Raw genomic sequence first — 19,224 nt, 5'->3', positions numbered from 1 at the left:
TTGGATTGTCCCGGCGAACAAGAGAAACGGAAGGCATGGCAAATAATAAACTGTGTGAAGGCAGCTCTGTGGAAAAATAGGAATATTTTATTATTTAAAAAGGACATTTTATCTTTCGATGATGTTATTGGAATGATATTAAGTGAAATGTACATCTATCTTTTAATCGATAAACAAAGTGATGAGTTTGCATTCTTAAAATGGCATTTTACCGACTGGCATATGTGAAATTGTAAAATTGTAAGTTTTTTATGTTCCCCTGGTTTTAATGCTATGTAACTATGTAACTATGTTAAAACTTGAAACTTAAATAAAATAGGTGTGTACCTGTGAAGGTGCAGCCAAGTTAAAAAAAAAAAAAAAAAAAAAAAAAAAAAAAAAAATCTGTTCTTATCAGTTTAATATCTGATACGTCCCCTATCTGGGGACCATATATTAAATGGATTTTTGAGAACGGGGGCCGATTTCGAAGCTTGCTTCCGTCGCCCTATGCATTGACCCGATATGGCAGTATCTTCGGGTACAGTGCACCACCCCCTTACAGGGTTAAAAAGAAAGATTCCTACTTTCATTGCTACCTGCTTGCTGGCTAGCCAGCTAGCCAGCCCTGTGGGCCTTGCTGCTGCTGCTGCTTCTGCTGCTTCTGCTTCTGCTTGTGTCTGGCCGCTGTTGGAGCGTCCAGGCACAGGACTTCTGCTGCTGCTGACTAAATGGCCTCCTTAATTGGATCATTTGAGTAGCCAGCACACCTGTGCAGGTAGGGCATGACATGATAGGCAGCTGCCTTGATAGCGGGTGGGTGCTGAATGTTCCTAATTGACAAAATAAGATTAATGCTTATGAAGAAATATAAAATCTCATCCCTTCCCCAATATCGCGCCACACCCCTACCCCTTAATTCCCTGGTTGAACTTGATGGACATATGTCTTTTTTCGACCGTACTAACTATGTAACTATGTAACATAACATGGGGGGGGGCTCCTGGCTGTTCACACAGGTGTGTCATTGCTGTACATTGACCATGCATTGCTTCTGTGGTATTGCAAAGGCAAAGACAAATGCTTCCAGCCATCCATTGCACTAATGGATTGGTCATCAGCTGGCTGTCTATGTCCCGCATCAATATAGACCAAAGTACAGAGGGTTAGGCTATGCTATTGTGCACCTACCTGATGCATCAGAAGGTGCGAGGCCCTTGCTAAATTCTGTGCACAGACTTTGAGATCTATACTTTAGACTGTATCTAAACCTGCTCCAACATGGACTGACATTCTGGCCTACTTTCAGCCGATGCGACTTGTCTGTCGCTGAACAGTCGCTTTTTATGTATTCAGCACCTATGTATAATGTTGTAAAAATGCTCTAGAAGCTAAAGTCGCAGAAATGTCACACATATTTGGCCTGCAACTTTCTGTGCGACAAATTCAGACAGGAAAAATCAGTATAAATCCTTAGAAAATTATCCCCCAGTGTCTCCATCTGCTGGCGGTATTGAATAAGCATTGCTGCACTGATGGGGTATGCATTAGACGAAAAAAAAGAAGAAAAAGAAGAATAATACGCCCAGAAAATAGGCGAAAAGGAGAAAAACGTAAAAAAACGTGAAAAAAAAGTGAGAGGAAGAGAAGGGAAAAAAAGGTGGAAATGGGTTTAAAAGTGATTTCGGCGGAGAAATATATATATATATATATATATATATATATATACGCGCACACACACACATATATATAAACGTATTCTCCGTTGAGATATTGCAGCCGCTGCTGTGTCCAGGCCCAGGAGCCTTAGCACTGTGCTGTGATGTCACTCAATACCACTGACATCACTAGGTGTAAACAACATCTCTCCTTTGCTGTGTATGTGACTATGGAGCTGTTTGGTGATGTCGTCTATTATGGCCTTCATAGAAGCAACAGGAGATTGTTGCATCCATCTAGAACCCTCAGAACTACAGTGCTATGATGTCACTCACTTCCACAGGCCTTGCAGAGTGTAAACAACAACAACCCAGCTTTGTTGTGTATGTAACCATAGGGATTTGTGATGTCACCTAGAACCTTCACAGCAGCGACAGCTTTATGAGGAGCATCAGCACTGCTCTGCCTGAGCAGAACCATCACCGCCATAGGTTGTCAAATAACCCGGGTTTAACCCACACAGGTAAGTCCAATGGGGTGCAGGCATGTCCTCTATGCTTACAGCTTCCCGTGGGTGTTGGTTTGATACCGTTTGGGGACAGCCAAGGAGGCATCTGCAGGCAACAAAGGTAGGTGTGTGCTTGTGTGTGTGTTTCCTATGCAGATCCTAAGCCCAGTGTCACATGCAAGTAGGAGGAGTAAGAAGGGTTCCTGGCAAATCCGGGTTATGGATTGCATTTAAAAAGGCCCCGTGGGAGTGCAATGGGCCCCTGTCTTGCTGCTTAGCAATAATGGTATGGGTTTAGGTTCTGCTGTGTGTACTGGTGGTTGACTGCCCCCCAGCCCAGAGTGTGCATGGAAAATTGTCTGGCAGCCTCCCTGACAGCAAGCAGTGATAGTGCCCATGAAGGGCACCTTGTTGGGCCCGCCCCTTTCACGGTTATCGCTTCTCGGCCTTTTGGCTAAGATCAAGTGTAGTATCTGTTCTTATCAGTTTAATATCTGATACGTCCCCTATCTGGGGACCATATATTAAATGGATTTTTGAGAACGGGGGCCGATTTCGAAGCTTGCTTCCGTCGCCCTATGCATTGACCCGATATGGCAGTATCTTCGGGTACAGTGCACCACCCCCTTACAGGGTTAAAAAGAAAGATTCCTACTTTCATTGCTACCTGCTTGCTGGCTAGCCAGCTAGCCAGCCCTGTGGGCCTTGCTGCTGCTGCAGCCAAAAAACAAAAGGTGGTGCTGCTGCTGCTTCTGCTGCTTCTGCTTCTGCTTGTGTCTGGCCGCTGTTGGAGCGTCCAGGCACAGGACTTCTGCTGCTGCTGACTAAATGGCCTCCTTAATTGGATCATTTGAGTAGCCAGCACACCTGTGCAGGTAGGGCATGACATGATAGGCAGCTGCCTTGATAGCGGGTGGGTGCTGAATGTTCCTAATTGACAAAATAAGATTAATGCTTATGAAGAAATATAAAATCTCATCCCTTCCCCAATATCGCGCCACACCCCTACCCCTTAATTCCCTGGTTGAACTTGATGGACATATGTCTTTTTTCGACCGTACTAACTATGTAACTATGTAACATAACATGGGGGGGGGGGGGGGGTCTCCTGGCTGTTCACACAGGTGTGTCATTGCTGTACATTGACCATGCATTGCTTCTGTGGTATTGCAAAGGCAAAGACAAATGCTTCCAGCCATCCATTGCACTAATGGATTGGTCATCAGCTGGCTGTCTATGTCCCGCATCAATATAGACCAAAGTACAGAGGGTTAGGCTATGCTATTGTGCACCTACCTGATGCATCAGAAGGTGCGAGGCCCTTGCTAAATTCTGTGCACAGACTTTGAGATCTATACTTTAGACTGTATCTAAACCTGCTCCAACATGGACTGACATTCTGGCCTACTTTCAGCCGATGCGACTTGTCTGTCGCTGAACAGTCGCTTTTTATGTATTCAGCACCTATGTATAATGTTGTAAAAATGCTCTAGAAGCTAAAGTCGCAGAAATGTCACACATATTTGGCCTGCAACTTTCTGTGCGACAAATTCAGACAGGAAAAATCAGTATAAATCCTTAGAAAATTATCCCCCAGTGTCTCCATCTGCTGGCGGTATTGAATAAGCATTGCTGCACTGATGGGGTATGCATTAGACGAAAAAAAAGAAGAAAAAGAAGAATAATACGCCCAGAAAAGAGGCGAAAAGGAGAAAAACGTAAAAAAACGTGAAAAAAAAGTAAGAGGAAGAGAAGGGAAAAAAAGGTGGAAATGGGTTTAAAAGTGATTTCGGCGGAGAAATATATATATATATATATATATATATATATATATATATATATATATACGCGCACACACACACATATATATAAACGTATTCTCCGTTGAGATATTGCAGCCGCTGCTGTGTCCAGGCCCAGGAGCCTTAGCACTGTGCTGTGATGTCACTCAATACCACTGACATCACTAGGTGTAAACAACATCTCTCCTTTGCTGTGTATGTGACTATGGAGCTGTTTGGTGATGTCGTCTATTATGGCCTTCATAGAAGCAACAGGAGATTGTTGCATCCATCTAGAACCCTCAGAACTACAGTGCTATGATGTCACTCACTTCCACAGGCCTTGCAGAGTGTAAACAACAACAACCCAGCTTTGTTGTGTATGTAACCATAGGGATTTGTGATGTCACCTAGAACCTTCACAGCAGCGACAGCTTTATGAGGAGCATCAGCACTGCTCTGCCTGAGCAGAACCATCACCGCCATAGGTTGTCAAATAACCCGGGTTTAACCCACACAGGTAAGTCCAATGGGGTGCAGGCATGTCCTCTATGCTTACAGCTTCCCGTGGGTGTTGGTTTGATACCGTTTGGGGACAGCCAAGGAGGCATCTGCAGGCAACAAAGGTAGGTGTGTGCTTGTGTGTGTGTTTCCTATGCAGATCCTAAGCCCAGTGTCACATGCAAGTAGGAGGAGTAAGAAGGGTTCCTGGCAAATCCGGGTTATGGATTGCATTTAAAAAGGCCCCGTGGGAGTGCAATGGGCCCCTGTCTTGCTGCTTAGCAATAATGGTATGGGTTTAGGTTCTGCTGTGTGTACTGGTGGTTGACTGCCCCCCAGCCCAGAGTGTGCATGGAAAATTGTCTGGCAGCCTCCCTGACAGCAAGCAGTGATAGTGCCCATGAAGGGCACCTTGTTGGGCCCGCCCCTTTCACGGTTATCGCTTCTCGGCCTTTTGGCTAAGATCAAGTGTAGTATCTGTTCTTATCAGTTTAATATCTGATACGTCCCCTATCTGGGGACCATATATTAAATGGATTTTTGAGAACGGGGGCCGATTTCGAAGCTTGCTTCCGTCGCCCTATGCATTGACCCGATATGGCAGTATCTTCGGGTACAGTGCACCACCCCCTTACAGGGTTAAAAAGAAAGATTCCTACTTTCATTGCTACCTGCTTGCTGGCTAGCCAGCTAGCCAGCCCTGTGGGCCTTGCTGCTGCTGCAGCCAAAGAACAAAAGGTGGTGCTGCTGCTGCTTCTGCTGCTTCTGCTTCTGCTTGTGTCTGGCCGCTGTTGGAGCGTCCAGGCACAGGACTTCTGCTGCTGCTGACTAAATGGCCTCCTTAATTGGATCATTTGAGTAGCCAGCACACCTGTGCAGGTAGGGCATGACATGATAGGCAGCTGCCTTGATAGCGGGTGGGTGCTGAATGTTCCTAATTGACAAAATAAGATTAATGCTTATGAAGAAATATAAAATCTCATCCCTTCCCCAATATCGCGCCACACCCCTACCCCTTAATTCCCTGGTTGAACTTGATGGACATATGTCTTTTTTCGACCGTACTAACTATGTAACTATGTAACATAACATGGGGGGGGGGGGGGGGGTCTCCTGGCTGTTCACACAGGTGTGTCATTGCTGTACATTGACCATGCATTGCTTCTGTGGTATTGCAAAGGCAAAGACAAATGCTTCCAGCCATCCATTGCACTAATGGATTGGTCATCAGCTGGCTGTCTATGTCCCGCATCAATATAGACCAAAGTACAGAGGGTTAGGCTATGCTATTGTGCACCTACCTGATGCATCAGAAGGTGCGAGGCCCTTGCTAAATTCTGTGCACAGACTTTGAGATCTATACTTTAGACTGTATCTAAACCTGCTCCAACATGGACTGACATTCTGGCCTACTTTCAGCCGATGCGACTTGTCTGTCGCTGAACAGTCGCTTTTTATGTATTCAGCACCTATGTATAATGTTGTAAAAATGCTCTAGAAGCTAAAGTCGCAGAAATGTCACACATATTTGGCCTGCAACTTTCTGTGCGACAAATTCAGACAGGAAAAATCAGTATAAATCCTTAGAAAATTATCCCCCAGTGTCTCCATCTGCTGGCGGTATTGAATAAGCATTGCTGCACTGATGGGGTATGCATTAGACGAAAAAAAAGAAGAAAAAGAAGAATAATACGCCCAGAAAAGAGGCGAAAAGGAGAAAAACGTAAAAAAACGTGAAAAAAAAGTAAGAGGAAGAGAAGGGAAAAAAAGGTGGAAATGGGTTTAAAAGTGATTTCGGCGGAGAAATATATATATATATATATATATATATATATATATATATATATACGCGCACACACACACATATATATAAACGTATTCTCCGTTGAGATATTGCAGCCGCTGCTGTGTCCAGGCCCAGGAGCCTTAGCACTGTGCTGTGATGTCACTCAATACCACTGACATCACTAGGTGTAAACAACATCTCTCCTTTGCTGTGTATGTGACTATGGAGCTGTTTGGTGATGTCGTCTATTATGGCCTTCATAGAAGCAACAGGAGATTGTTGCATCCATCTAGAACCCTCAGAACTACAGTGCTATGATGTCACTCACTTCCACAGGCCTTGCAGAGTGTAAACAACAACAACCCAGCTTTGTTGTGTATGTAACCATAGGGATTTGTGATGTCACCTAGAACCTTCACAGCAGCGACAGCTTTATGAGGAGCATCAGCACTGCTCTGCCTGAGCAGAACCATCACCGCCATAGGTTGTCAAATAACCCGGGTTTAACCCACACAGGTAAGTCCAATGGGGTGCAGGCATGTCCTCTATGCTTACAGCTTCCCGTGGGTGTTGGTTTGATACCGTTTGGGGACAGCCAAGGAGGCATCTGCAGGCAACAAAGGTAGGTGTGTGCTTGTGTGTGTGTTTCCTATGCAGATCCTAAGCCCAGTGTCACATGCAAGTAGGAGGAGTAAGAAGGGTTCCTGGCAAATCCGGGTTATGGATTGCATTTAAAAAGGCCCCGTGGGAGTGCAATGGGCCCCTGTCTTGCTGCTTAGCAATAATGGTATGGGTTTAGGTTCTGCTGTGTGTACTGGTGGTTGACTGCCCCCCAGCCCAGAGTGTGCATGGAAAATTGTCTGGCAGCCTCCCTGACAGCAAGCAGTGATAGTGCCCATGAAGGGCACCTTGTTGGGCCCGCCCCTTTCACGGTTATCGCTTCTCGGCCTTTTGGCTCCGATCAAGTGTAAACTTGGTCTAGGTCAGGGGTGCGGGTGTTCTGCTGAGCAGGAATCCGGAGTGGTGATCTTACTGTGGAATCGACAGACAAGAGAAGAACAATGGCTGGAAAGGAATACCTCCCTGCGATTGAGAAGACTGTACGTTTTGTGGTGGAAACTTCTGACCGGGGTAAGAATCGGATTGAGTACATTGGACATGAACTTGTGGAGAAATTGGGCGGTTTTGGCATGGATAGTTTGTTCTGTGTGCAAGAGAATAGGAAGCAAGGAATATATGATGTGTCCTTCATCTATGAAGCTGATTGCCAGAACTTCTATGAATGTTTGAAAAGAAATGCCAATAACTCTGTCTTGGAAAATGTAAAGTTTTTTCCTCTGTTTGAGATGGGAGTGAAGACTCTGTTTGTACATATGTACAATCCGTTCTTAGACCCGGATATGATTAAGAACTTTCTAAGTATCTACTGTGAAAGTGTCCAAGGGGGAGTGAAGCAAACTAGTAGTTTGGGTGTGTTTAATGGCACATGGAAGTTCTTTGTAAAACTGAAGCTGGATCCTGGGAGCATTGGTGGAGTGAAACACCCACCGGCCAATTTTTCAATCGCTGGAAATTGGGGTTATGTCTATTATTATGGCCAGCCATTGTTTTGCCGTGATTGTTTGCTGTTTGGACATGTCAAAGAGGCTTGTCCAGGTAATAAGAAGTGCCGAAATTGTAAAATGCCAGGGCATGAGGCGGGAGCTTGTCCACAGCCCAGAACTTGTGATCTTTGTGGCCTTGTTGGACATGTGTATAGAAATTGTCCGGAGGTGGCTAAGAGGGAGAAGGAGAAAGAGGCCAGAAAAGATTTGGCAATTAAAAAAAGGGAAAAGGCAAAGGCAGACATGGCAGAAAAGAGTGTGATTGCTAGCATTATTGAGAAAGCAACGGTGGTGGAAGAGAAGGTGCAGGAGGAGATTGAAGAGGAGATGGAGGAGGAGGTGAGAATTGAAGAGGTGCCTAGTCCTCAGGTGTCTGGTACTCAAAAAGTTGAATGGTCGAATTCAGAAGAGGAAAGTGCTAAAGAGAGAGAGGAAGATCTTTTTCGTCCCCCACGGAAGGCGGCGAGAGGTGCCAGTGGTGAAAAGATGGAGCAGACGGTGGTGGAGACGAGTAATCGTTTTGCCGCAATATCTGAGGGTGAAATGGATAAATGCATTGGAGAAGAAACTTCTCCCTCGACACTGAGCCGTAAAGTTCATTAACTCTCTTCTAGGTTTTTTCTTCCTATGGGTTGTTATTTGATTTGATATGTCTTTTTCGGTTAGTTTGTCAAATGTTAGAGTCTTTAAAAATAAGAATAGAAGAGCGGCCATTCTGGAGGAATTGGCAGGAACTAATAATGACATAATTTGTCTACAGGAATGTGGATTGGATTTTCCTCCAAAAAAGGAGGAGTGGAGATATGGACCAGCAGTGTGGTCTTGCTCTAATGTAAATAGAAATGATGGAGTTGGGGTTTTGTTTAGGAATAATAAGTTTAAAGTTTGTAGTCAAATGGTGTTAAGGGAAGGAAGGTGTGTGTTGGTGGAGGTTGGGTTACATGGGTTTAAGTTTAAGTTAATTAATGTTTATGCACCTGTGAATAAGGAGGAGAGGGTGGGTTTGTTTGAAATAATTAAGGGGTTTTTGTCTGGGAAGGAACCAGTGTTGTTAGTAGGTGATTTCAACTGTGAGATTGGGAGGGATGCGGATGTTTCTGGAAATATGCTTAAGAGTATGGTGAGTGATTTCAAGTTAAGAGATGTGGTTGAAGTGTGTGGTGTGAATCCTGTGTTAGCAACATATCATGCTGAGAGTGGAAGGAGTGAGTCAAGATTAGATATGTGTTTTGTGTCCAAAATGATAGGATGTATGTGGTATAAGCAAGAGAGAGTGATTTATTCTGATCATGAGCGTGTGAGTTGTGGTTTGGTGTTGGATGAGATTTGCATAAGTGGGAGGGGTTACTGGAAGCTTAATGTGAAACTGTTGGATGAAAAGGAGGTATATGATAGGTATATTAAGAAGTATAAGTTATGGTGTGAGAAGAAAAAAGAATTTTTGGATTTATTGTGTTGGTGGGAGTGGGTTAAAGAAAGAACTAAGGTTTTTTTCAAGAGGGAAGGTTATAAAAGGAAAGCTAGGGAAAGAAAGAAGTATGAATGGCTGAATAAAAGGTTGGGGTTTCTCATTAAGTTGAAAAAGAAGGGATGGAGAGTGGATGGTAAGATTGATGCTGTGAAAAGAGATATAAAGGATTGGTTGAATGAAAGAGGAAAAGAGTTAATGTACCGAGCAAAAGTGGACAAATTGGAGAAGGATGAAAAGTGTTCAAGATTTTTTTTTTTTAAGAAAGTGATTGGGAGAAAGGATGATTTAGTGAGTGTGTATGATAAGGATGGTGGTTTGGTGAGAGGCAAAGCTGTACTGAATGTGGTGAAAGAGTTTTATGAGGACTTATATGCAGTCAAACAGTGTGATAGGGGTTTGGCTGAGGAAGTGCTGGAAGTGATTGATAAGAAGGTAGATTGTAATGAGTATGAGAGTTTAATGAGAGAGATTGGAATGGAAGAAATTAAAAGGACGGTTGATAGTATGGCTAAAAATAAGACTCCTGGAGAGGATGGGTTGCCGGCTGAGTTTTATGTGAAATTGTGGGATGTACTGAAGGATGATATGGAGAGTATCTTTAAGTATATGTGGGCTAATGGAAGATTGGTGGAAAGTATGAAGAGTGGGATAGTGGTTTTGATTTATAAGAAAGGGGATGTGAATGATGTAAGGAATTGGAGGCCGATAACTTTGTTGAATGTGGATTATAAAATATTTGCAAAGCTGATTACAAATAGAATGAGGGACGTGATAGAGCAAGTGATTGGGGAGGAGCAAGTGTGTGGTGTGCCAGGAAGAAGAATTAGTGAGAATTTGTGTTTGTTGAGAGATATATTGTGGGATGGTATGTGTAGAAAGCAGGTGGTTCGTGTGTTGTCAATTGATTTTGAAAAAGCTTTTGACCGTTTGTCGCATGGGTTTTTGTTTAAGGTGCTAGTTAAAATGGGGTTTCCAGGTGATTTTGTGAATATTGTGAGAATGTTGTATAAGGAAGTGTATAGTAAGATTCTGATTAATGGATGGATGACGGAGGAGATTAAAGTATGTTCAGGGGTGAGACAGGGATGTCCCTTGTCACCTATTGCTTTTATTTGTGCTATGGAACCATTATTAGAATTATTGCGTAAGGATAAATGTGTGAGAGGTGTGAGAGTTCCGGGGGGTCGTGGTAAAGAGGTTAAAGTGTTGGCTTATATGGATGATGTATGTGTGGTAAGTGAATCTGTTGCGGCTGTAAGAAGATCCAAGTTATTGGTAAGTCTGTTTTGTGGTGCGTCTGGTTTTAAGGTCAATTGGGGAAAGAGTGAATATAAATGTTTTGGTGGTGTGACTCAGAGTGAGGATGTTGGTATGGAAGGGGTGGAAGGGCCTATTCAGGTGTTGGGGGTGAAGATGGATGAACGGTTGGATGGTAGAAATAGTTGGGAGGATGTGGGGAAGAGAGTGCAAAAGAAATTGAATTTTTGGAGGTTGAGAGAGTTGTCAATGGTTGGTAAGGTTATGATAGTGAAGAGTGTGATTTTGCCAATACTGTTATATGTTGCTGTTGTGTTTCCGCCAAGTTATATGGTTTTGCGAAAGGTGAAAAGAATGTTATTTGTGTTTTTGTGGGGTACAAAGATGGAAAGAGTTAAGAGAGAGATTGTAATGAAAGATGGTAAAAATGGAGGAATGGACTTTCCGAATGTTGATGTGTATCTGGGTGTGAATATTGTTTTTGCTTTGAAAAGAATGATGGGAGGTGAAAAGAGTTGTGCATGTATGGTGAGATATTTGGGTGGCAGTGTGTTATGTAAATTGGGTTGGTTGGAAAGAGATTTGAGAGTGCCTTATGCTTTTGTGTGTCCTAGTTGGTATGTATATGTGGTGAAATTTTTGGAGAATTATAGGTTGATTGGTGTGGGTCCAGAAGTGTTTGTGAGTAAAAAGAGTATGATTGGGTACATTAAAAAAGACGAAGTTGAATGTTCAATTAATATGGTGAGAGCTGTAGATGTGGGGAGAGTGTGGAAGAGTATAATGACTGTTGGAGTAACAAATAGACAACGTGAGATAGTATGGCAGAGTTTGCATGGTGCGTTACCGGTAAGAGAATTTCAAAGAAATAGAGGGATTGGAAGGTATGAGAGGTGTCCAAGAGATGGGTGTGATGGGATTGAGAGTGTGATGCATGTATTTTGGAATTGTGAAATGGCGCAAGGTGTGTGGAAAGGGATGAGTTTGCTGTTTAAAGAATTGACTGGTATAAGGTATATGTCGTATGATGTGGTTATGTTTGGACTTAGTATGGTAGGGAGAGATAAGGAAAGGGTTTTTTTTGTGTTGCTTGCCATTATTAAAGAAGTACTTTGGGATGTTAGGAATTTATGTGTATTCAAAAGAAAAAACGTGTCGGTGGAGGGTTGTATTAAGTTGATTCTAGATAGGTTATATGTTGTTTATTTGTGTGATAGGAAGAATTTGGGGGATAAGGATGCTGAGGGGATATGGAAGTTTTTGAAATGGAGATATCTTGTAAGTTTGTAATTGGTGATGGTATTTATGTTTGTTTGAAATTGAAAATAAAAAGAAAGACCTAATGATGAGTTGGACTTTACTTCAGAAAGTCTAAGTGACGAAGTATGGAGTTGGATTTTGATGTTTTAATGTCCAAACCTGAAGGTTTAAAAAAAAAAAAAAAAAAAAAAATCTGTTCTTATCAGTTTAATATCTGATACGTCCCCTATCTGGGGACCATATATTAAATGGATTTTTGAGAACGGGGGCCGATTTCGAAGCTTGCTTCCGTCGCCCTATGCATTGACCCGATATGGCAGTATCTTCGGGTACAGTGCACCACCCCCTTACAGGGTTAAAAAGAAAGATTCCTACTTTCATTGCTACCTGCTTGCTGGCTAGCCAGCTAGCCAGCCCTGTGGGCCTTGCTGCTGCTGCAGCAGCCAAAAAACAAAAGGTGGTGCTGCTGCTGCTTCTGCTGCTTCTGCTTCTGCTTGTGTCTGGCCGCTGTTGGAGCGTCCAGGCACAGGACTTCTGCTGCTGCTGACTAAATGGCCTCCTTAATTGGATCATTTGAGTAGCCAGCACACCTGTGCAGGTAGGGCATGACATGATAGGCAGCTGCCTTGATAGCGGGTGGGTGCTGAATGTTCCTAATTGACAAAATAAGATTAATGCTTATGAAGAAATATAAAATCTCATCCCTTCCCCAATATCGCGCCACACCCCTACCCCTTAATTCCCTGGTTGAACTTGATGGACATATGTCTTTTTTCGACCGTACTAACTATGTAACTATGTAACATAACATGGGGGGGGGGGGGTCTCCTGGCTGTTCACACAGGTGTGTCATTGCTGTACATTGACCATGCATTGCTTCTGTGGTATTGCAAAGGCAAAGACAAATGCTTCCAGCCATCCATTGCACTAATGGATTGGTCATCAGCTGGCTGTCTATGTCCCGCATCAATATAGACCAAAGTACAGAGGGTTAGGCTATGCTATTGTGCACCTACCTGATGCATCAGAAGGTGCGAGGCCCTTGCTAAATTCTGTGCACAGACTTTGAGATCTATACTTTAGACTGTATCTAAACCTGCTCCAACATGGACTGACATTCTGGCCTACTTTCAGCCGATGCGACTTGTCTGTCGCTGAACAGTCGCTTTTTATGTATTCAGCACCTATGTATAATGTTGTAAAAATGCTCTAGAAGCTAAAGTCGCAGAAATGTCACACATATTTGGCCTGCAACTTTCTGTGCGACAAATTCAGACAGGAAAAATCAGTATAAATCCTTAGAAAATTATCCCCCAGTGTCTCCATCTGCTGGCGGTATTGAATAAGCATTGCTGCACTGATGGGGTATGCATTAGACGAAAAAAAAGAAGAAAAAGAAGAATAATACGCCCAGAAAAGAGGCGAAAAGGAGAAAAACGTAAAAAAACGTGAAAAAAAAGTAAGAGGAAGAGAAGGGAAAAAAAGGTGGAAATGGGTTTAAAAGTGATTTCGGCGGAGAAATATATATATATATATATATATACGCGCACACACACACATATATATAAACGTATTCTCCGTTGAGATATTGCAGCCGCTGCTGTGTCCAGGCCCAGGAGCCTTAGCACTGTGCTGTGATGTCACTCAATACCACTGACATCACTAGGTGTAAACAACATCTCTCCTTTGCTGTGTATGTGACTATGGAGCTGTTTGGTGATGTCGTCTATTATGGCCTTCATAGAAGCAACAGGAGATTGTTGCATCCATCTAGAACCCTCAGAACTACAGTGCTATGATGTCACTCACTTCCACAGGCCTTGCAGAGTGTAAACAACAACAACCCAGCTTTGTTGTGTATGTAACCATAGGGATTTGTGATGTCACCTAGAACCTTCACAGCAGCGACAGCTTTATGAGGAGCATCAGCACTGCTCTGCCTGAGCAGAACCATCACCGCCATAGGTTGTCAAATAACCCGGGTTTAACCCACACAGGTAAGTCCAATGGGGTGCAGGCATGTCCTCTATGCTTACAGCTTCCCGTGGGTGTTGGTTTGATACCGTTTGGGGACAGCCAAGGAGGCATCTGCAGGCAACAAAGGTAGGTGTGTGCTTGTGTGTGTGTTTCCTATGCAGATCCTAAGCCCAGTGTCACATGCAAGTAGGAGGAGTAAGAAGGGTTCCTGGCAAATCCGGGTTATGGATTGCATTTAAAAAGGCCCCGTGGGAGTGCAATGGGCCCCTGTCTTGCTGCTTAGCAATAATGGTATGGGTTTAGGTTCTGCTGTGTGTACTGGTGGTTGACTGCCCCCCAGCCCAGAGTGTGCATGGAAAATTGTCTGGCAGCCTCCCTGACAGCAAGCAGTGATAGTGCCCATGAAGGGCACCTTGTTGGGCCCGCCCCTTTCACGGTTATCGCTTCTCGGCCTTTTGGCTAAGATCAAGTGTAGTATCTGTTCTTATCAGTTTAATATCTGATACGTCCCCTATCTGGGGACCATATATTAAATGGATTTTTGAGAACGGGGGCCGATTTCGAAGCTTGCTTCCGTCGCCCTATGCATTGACCCGATATGGCAGTATCTTCGGGTACAGTGCACCACCCCCTTACAGGGTTAAAAAGAAAGATTCCTACTTTCATTGCTACCTGCTTGCTGGCTAGCCAGCTAGCCAGCCCTGTGGGCCTTGCTGCTGCTGCAGCCAAAAAACAAAAGGTGGTGCTGCTGCTGCTTCTGCTGCTTCTGCTTCTGCTTGTGTCTGGCCGCTGTTGGAGCGTCCAGGCACAGGACTTCTGCTGCTGCTGACTAAATGGCCTCCTTAATTGGATCATTTGAGTAGCCAGCACACCTGTGCAGGTAGGGCATGACATGATAGGCAGCTGCCTTGATAGCGGGTGGGTGCTGAATGTTCCTAATTGACAAAATAAGATTAATGCTTATGAAGAAATATAAAATCTCATCCCTTCCCCAATATCGCGCCACACCCCTACCCCTTAATTCCCTGGTTGAACTTGATGGACATATGTCTTTTTTCGACCGTACTAACTATGTAACTATGTAACATAACATGGGGGGGGGGGGTCTCCTGGCTGTTCACACAGGTGTGTCATTGCTGTACATTGACCATGCATTGCTTCTGTGGTATTGCAAAGGCAAAGACAAATGCTTCCAGCCATTCATTGCACTAATGGATTGGTCATCAGCTGGCTGTCTATGTCCCGCATCAATATAGACCAAAGTACAGAGGGTTAGGCTATGCTATTGTGCACCTACCTGATGCATCAGAAGGTGCGAGGCCCTTGCTAAATTCTGTGCACAGACTTTGAGATCTATACTTTAGACTGTATCTAAACCTGCTCCAACATGGACTGACATTCTGGCCTACTTTCAGCCGATGCGACTTGTCTGTCGCTGAACAGTCGCTTTTTATGTATTCAGCACCTATGTATAATGTTGTAAAAATGCTCTAGAAGCTAAAGTCGCAGAAATGTCACACATATTTGGCCTGCAACTTTCTGTGCGACAAATTCAGACAGGAAAAATCAGTATAAATCCTTAGAAAATTATCCCCCAGTGTCTCCATCTGCTGGTGGTATTGAATAAGCATTGCTGCACTGATGGGGTATGCATTAGACGAAAAAAAAGAAGAAAAAGAAGAATAATACGCCCAGAAAAGAGGCGAAAAGGAGAAAAACGTAAAAAAACGTGAAAAAAAAGTAAGAGGAAGAGAAGGGAAAAAAAGGTGGAAATGGGTTTAAAAGTGATTTCGGCGGAGAAATATATATATATATATATATATATATATATATATATATATATATATACGCGCACACACACACATATATATAAACGTATTCTCCGTTGAGATATTGCAGCCGCTGCTGTGTCCAGGCCCAGGAGCCTTAGCACTGTGCTGTGATGTCACTCAATACCACTGACATCACTAGGTGTAAACAACATCTCTCCTTTGCTGTGTATGTGACTATGGAGCTGTTTGGTGATGTCGTCTATTATGGCCTTCATAGAAGCAACAGGAGATTGTTGCATCCATCTAGAACCCTCAGAACTACAGTGCTATGATGTCACTCACTTCCACAGGCCTTGCAGAGTGTAAACAACAACAACCCAGCTTTGTTGTGTATGTAACCATAGGGATTTGTGATGTCACCTAGAACCTTCACAGCAGCGACAGCTTTATGAGGAGCATCAGCACTGCTCTGCCTGAGCAGAACCATCACCGCCATAGGTTGTCAAATAACCCGGGTTTAACCCACACAGGTAAGTCCAATGGGGTGCAGGCATGTCCTCTATGCTTACAGCTTCCCGTGGGTGTTGGTTTGATACCGTTTGGGGACAGCCAAGGAGGCATCTGCAGGCAACAAAGGTAGGTGTGTGCTTGTGTGTGTGTTTCCTATGCAGATCCTAAGCCCAGTGTCACATGCAAGTAGGAGGAGTAAGAAGGGTTCCTGGCAAATCCGGGTTATGGATTGCATTTAAAAAGGGCCCGTGGGAGTGCAATGGGCCCCTGTCTTGCTGCTTAGCAATAATGGTATGGGTTTAGGTTCTGCTGTGTGTACTGGTGGTTGACTGCCCCCCAGCCCAGAGTGTGCATGGAAAATTGTCTGGCAGCCTCCCTGACAGCAAGCAGTGATAGTGCCCATGAAGGGCACCTTGTTGGGCCCGCCCCTTTCACGGTTATCGCTTCTCGGCCTTTTGGCTAAGATCAAGTGTAGTATCTGTTCTTATCAGTTTAATATCTGATACGTCCCCTATCTGGGGACCATATATTAAATGGATTTTTGAGAACGGGGGCCGATTTCGAAGCTTGCTTCCGTCGCCCTATGCATTGACCCGATATGGCAGTATCTTCGGGTACAGTGCACCACCCCCTTACAGGGTTAAAAAGAAAGATTCCTACTTTCATTGCTACCTGCTTGCTGGCTAGCCAGCTAGCCAGCCCTGTGGGCCTTGCTGCTGCTGCTGCAGCCAAAAAACAAAAGGTGGTGCTGCTGCTGCTTCTGCTGCTTCTGCTTCTGCTTGTGTCTGGCCGCTGTTGGAGCGTCCAGGCACAGGACTTCTGCTGCTGCTGACTAAATGGCCTCCTTAATTGGATCATTTGAGTAGCCAGCACACCTGTGCAGGTAGGGCATGACATGATAGGCAGCTGCCTTGATAGCGGGTGGGTGCTGAATGTTCCTAATTGACAAAATAAGATTAATGCTTATGAAGAAATATAAAATCTCATCCCTTCCCCAATATCGCGCCACACCCCTACCCCTTAATTCCCTGGTTGAACTTGATGGACATATGTCTTTTTTCGACCGTACTAACTATGTAACTATGTAACATAACATGGGGGGGGGGGGGGGGTCTCCTGGCTGTTCACACAGGTGTGTCATTGCTGTACATTGACCATGCATTGCTTCTGTGGTATTGCAAAGGCAAAGACAAATGCTTCCAGCCATCCATTGCACTAATGGATTGGTCATCAGCTGGCTGTCTATGTCCCGCATCAATATAGACCAAAGTACAGAGGGTTAGGCTATGCTATTGTGCACCTACCTGATGCATCAGAAGGTGCGAGGCCCTTGCTAAATTCTGTGCACAGACTTTGAGATCTATACTTTAGACTGTATCTAAACCTGCTCCAACATGGACTGACATTCTGGCCTACTTTCAGCCGATGCGACTTGTCTGTCGCTGAACAGTCGCTTTTTATGTATTCAGCACCTATGTATAATGTTGTAAAAATGCTCTAGAAGCTAAAGTCGCAGAAATGTCACACATATTTGGCCTGCAACTTTCTGTGCGACAAATTCAGACAGGAAAAATCAGTATAAATCCTTAGAAAATTATCCCCCAGTGTCTCCATCTGCTGGCGGTATTGAATAAGCATTGCTGCACTGATGGGGTATGCATTAGACGAAAAAAAAGAAGAAAAAGAAGAATAATACGCCCAGAAAAGAGGCGAAAAGGAGAAAAACGTAAAAAAACGTGAAAAAAAAGTAAGAGGAAGAGAAGGGAAAAAAAGGTGGAAATGGGTTTAAAAGTGATTTCGGCGGAGAAATATATATATATATATATATATATATATATATATATATATATATATATATATATATACATACATACGCGCACACACACACATATATATAAACGTATTCTCCGTTGAGATATTGCAGCCGCTGCTGTGTCCAGGCCCAGGAGCCTTAGCACTGTGCTGTGATGTCACTCAATACCACTGACATCACTAGGTGTAAACAACATCTCTCCTTTGCTGTGTATGTGACTATGGAGCTGTTTGGTGATGTCGTCTATTATGGCCTTCATAGAAGCAACAGGAGATTGTTGCATCCATCTAGAACCCTCAGAACTACAGTGCTATGATGTCACTCACTTCCACAGGCCTTGCAGAGTGTAAACAACAACAACCCAGCTTTGTTGTGTATGTAACCATAGGGATTTGTGATGTCACCTAGAACCTTCACAGCAGCGACAGCTTTATGAGGAGCATCAGCACTGCTCTGCCTGAGCAGAACCATCACCGCCATAGGTTGTCAAACAACCCGGGTTTAACCCACACAGGTAAGTCCAATGGGGTGCAGGCATGTCCTCTATGCTTACAGCTTCCCGTGGGTGTTGGTTTGATACCGTTTGGGGACAGCCAAGGAGGCATCTGCAGGCAACAAAGGTAGGTGTGTGCTTGTGTGTGTGTTTCCTATGCAGATCCTAAGCCCAGTGTCACATGCAAGTAGGAGGAGTAAGAAGGGTTCCTGGCAAATCCGGGTTATGGATTGCATTTAAAAAGGCCCCGTGGGAGTGCAATGGGCCCCTGTCTTGCTGCTTAGCAATAATGGTATGGGTTTAGGTTCTGCTGTGTGTACTGGTGGTTGACTGCCCCCCAGCCCAGAGTGTGCATGGAAAATTGTCTGGCAGCCTCCCTGACAGCAAGCAGTGATAGTGCCCATGAAGGGCACCTTGTTGGGCCCGCCCCTTTCACGGTTATCGCTTCTCGGCCTTTTGGCTAAGATCAAGTGTAGTATCTGTTCTTATCAGTTTAATATCTGATACGTCCCCTATCTGGGGACCATATATTAAATGGATTTTTGAGAACGGGGGCCGATTTCGAAGCTTGCTTCCGTCGCCCTATGCATTGACCCGATATGGCAGTATCTTCGGGTACAGTGCACCACCCCCTTACAGGGTTAAAAAGAAAGATTCCTACTTTCATTGCTACCTGCTTGCTGGCTAGCCAGCTAGCCAGCCCTGTGGGCCTTGCTGCTGCTGCAGCCAAAAAACAAAAGGTGGTGCTGCTGCTGCTTCTGCTGCTTCTGCTTCTGCTTGTGTCTGGCCGCTGTTGGAGCGTCCAGGCACAGGACTTCTGCTGCTGCTGACTAAATGGCCTCCTTAATTGGAT

General features: G+C 44.3%; 6 non-coding genes and 1 pseudogene across 6 annotated transcripts; all 7 read left to right on the top strand.

Annotated features, from left to right (window-relative positions):
- Positions 1–323: 323 nt before the first annotated feature.
- LOC130330811 (U2 spliceosomal RNA) lies at positions 324–536 on the top strand (annotated as a pseudogene).
- A 2,044-nt stretch (positions 537–2,580) lies between these two features.
- LOC130330853 (U2 spliceosomal RNA) lies at positions 2,581–2,771 on the top strand. The gene has a single exon (XR_008873894.1). It is a non-coding gene; the product is annotated as a U2 spliceosomal RNA (small nuclear RNA).
- A 2,095-nt stretch (positions 2,772–4,866) lies between these two features.
- On the top strand, positions 4,867–5,057 carry LOC130330852 (U2 spliceosomal RNA). Its single transcript, XR_008873893.1, has one exon. It is a non-coding gene; the product is annotated as a U2 spliceosomal RNA (small nuclear RNA).
- A 6,911-nt stretch (positions 5,058–11,968) lies between these two features.
- LOC130330809 (U2 spliceosomal RNA) lies at positions 11,969–12,151 on the top strand. The gene has a single exon (XR_008873864.1). It is a non-coding gene; the product is annotated as a U2 spliceosomal RNA (small nuclear RNA).
- Positions 12,152–14,222: 2,071 nt separating this feature from the next.
- Positions 14,223–14,413, top strand: LOC130330851 (U2 spliceosomal RNA). Its single transcript, XR_008873892.1, has one exon. It is a non-coding gene; the product is annotated as a U2 spliceosomal RNA (small nuclear RNA).
- A 2,091-nt stretch (positions 14,414–16,504) lies between these two features.
- Positions 16,505–16,695, top strand: LOC130330850 (U2 spliceosomal RNA). The gene has a single exon (XR_008873891.1). It is a non-coding gene; the product is annotated as a U2 spliceosomal RNA (small nuclear RNA).
- A 2,116-nt stretch (positions 16,696–18,811) lies between these two features.
- LOC130330849 (U2 spliceosomal RNA) lies at positions 18,812–19,002 on the top strand. Its single transcript, XR_008873890.1, has one exon. It is a non-coding gene; the product is annotated as a U2 spliceosomal RNA (small nuclear RNA).
- The last annotated feature ends 222 nt before the right edge of the window (positions 19,003–19,224 follow it).

Source organism: Hyla sarda, unplaced genomic scaffold (genome assembly GCF_029499605.1).
Source record: "Hyla sarda isolate aHylSar1 unplaced genomic scaffold, aHylSar1.hap1 scaffold_340, whole genome shotgun sequence".
Taxonomy (NCBI): domain Eukaryota; kingdom Metazoa; phylum Chordata; class Amphibia; order Anura; family Hylidae; genus Hyla; species Hyla sarda.
The sequence above is the reverse complement of the archived record's forward strand: the minus strand, read 5'-3'. Positions and strand labels throughout refer to the sequence as shown.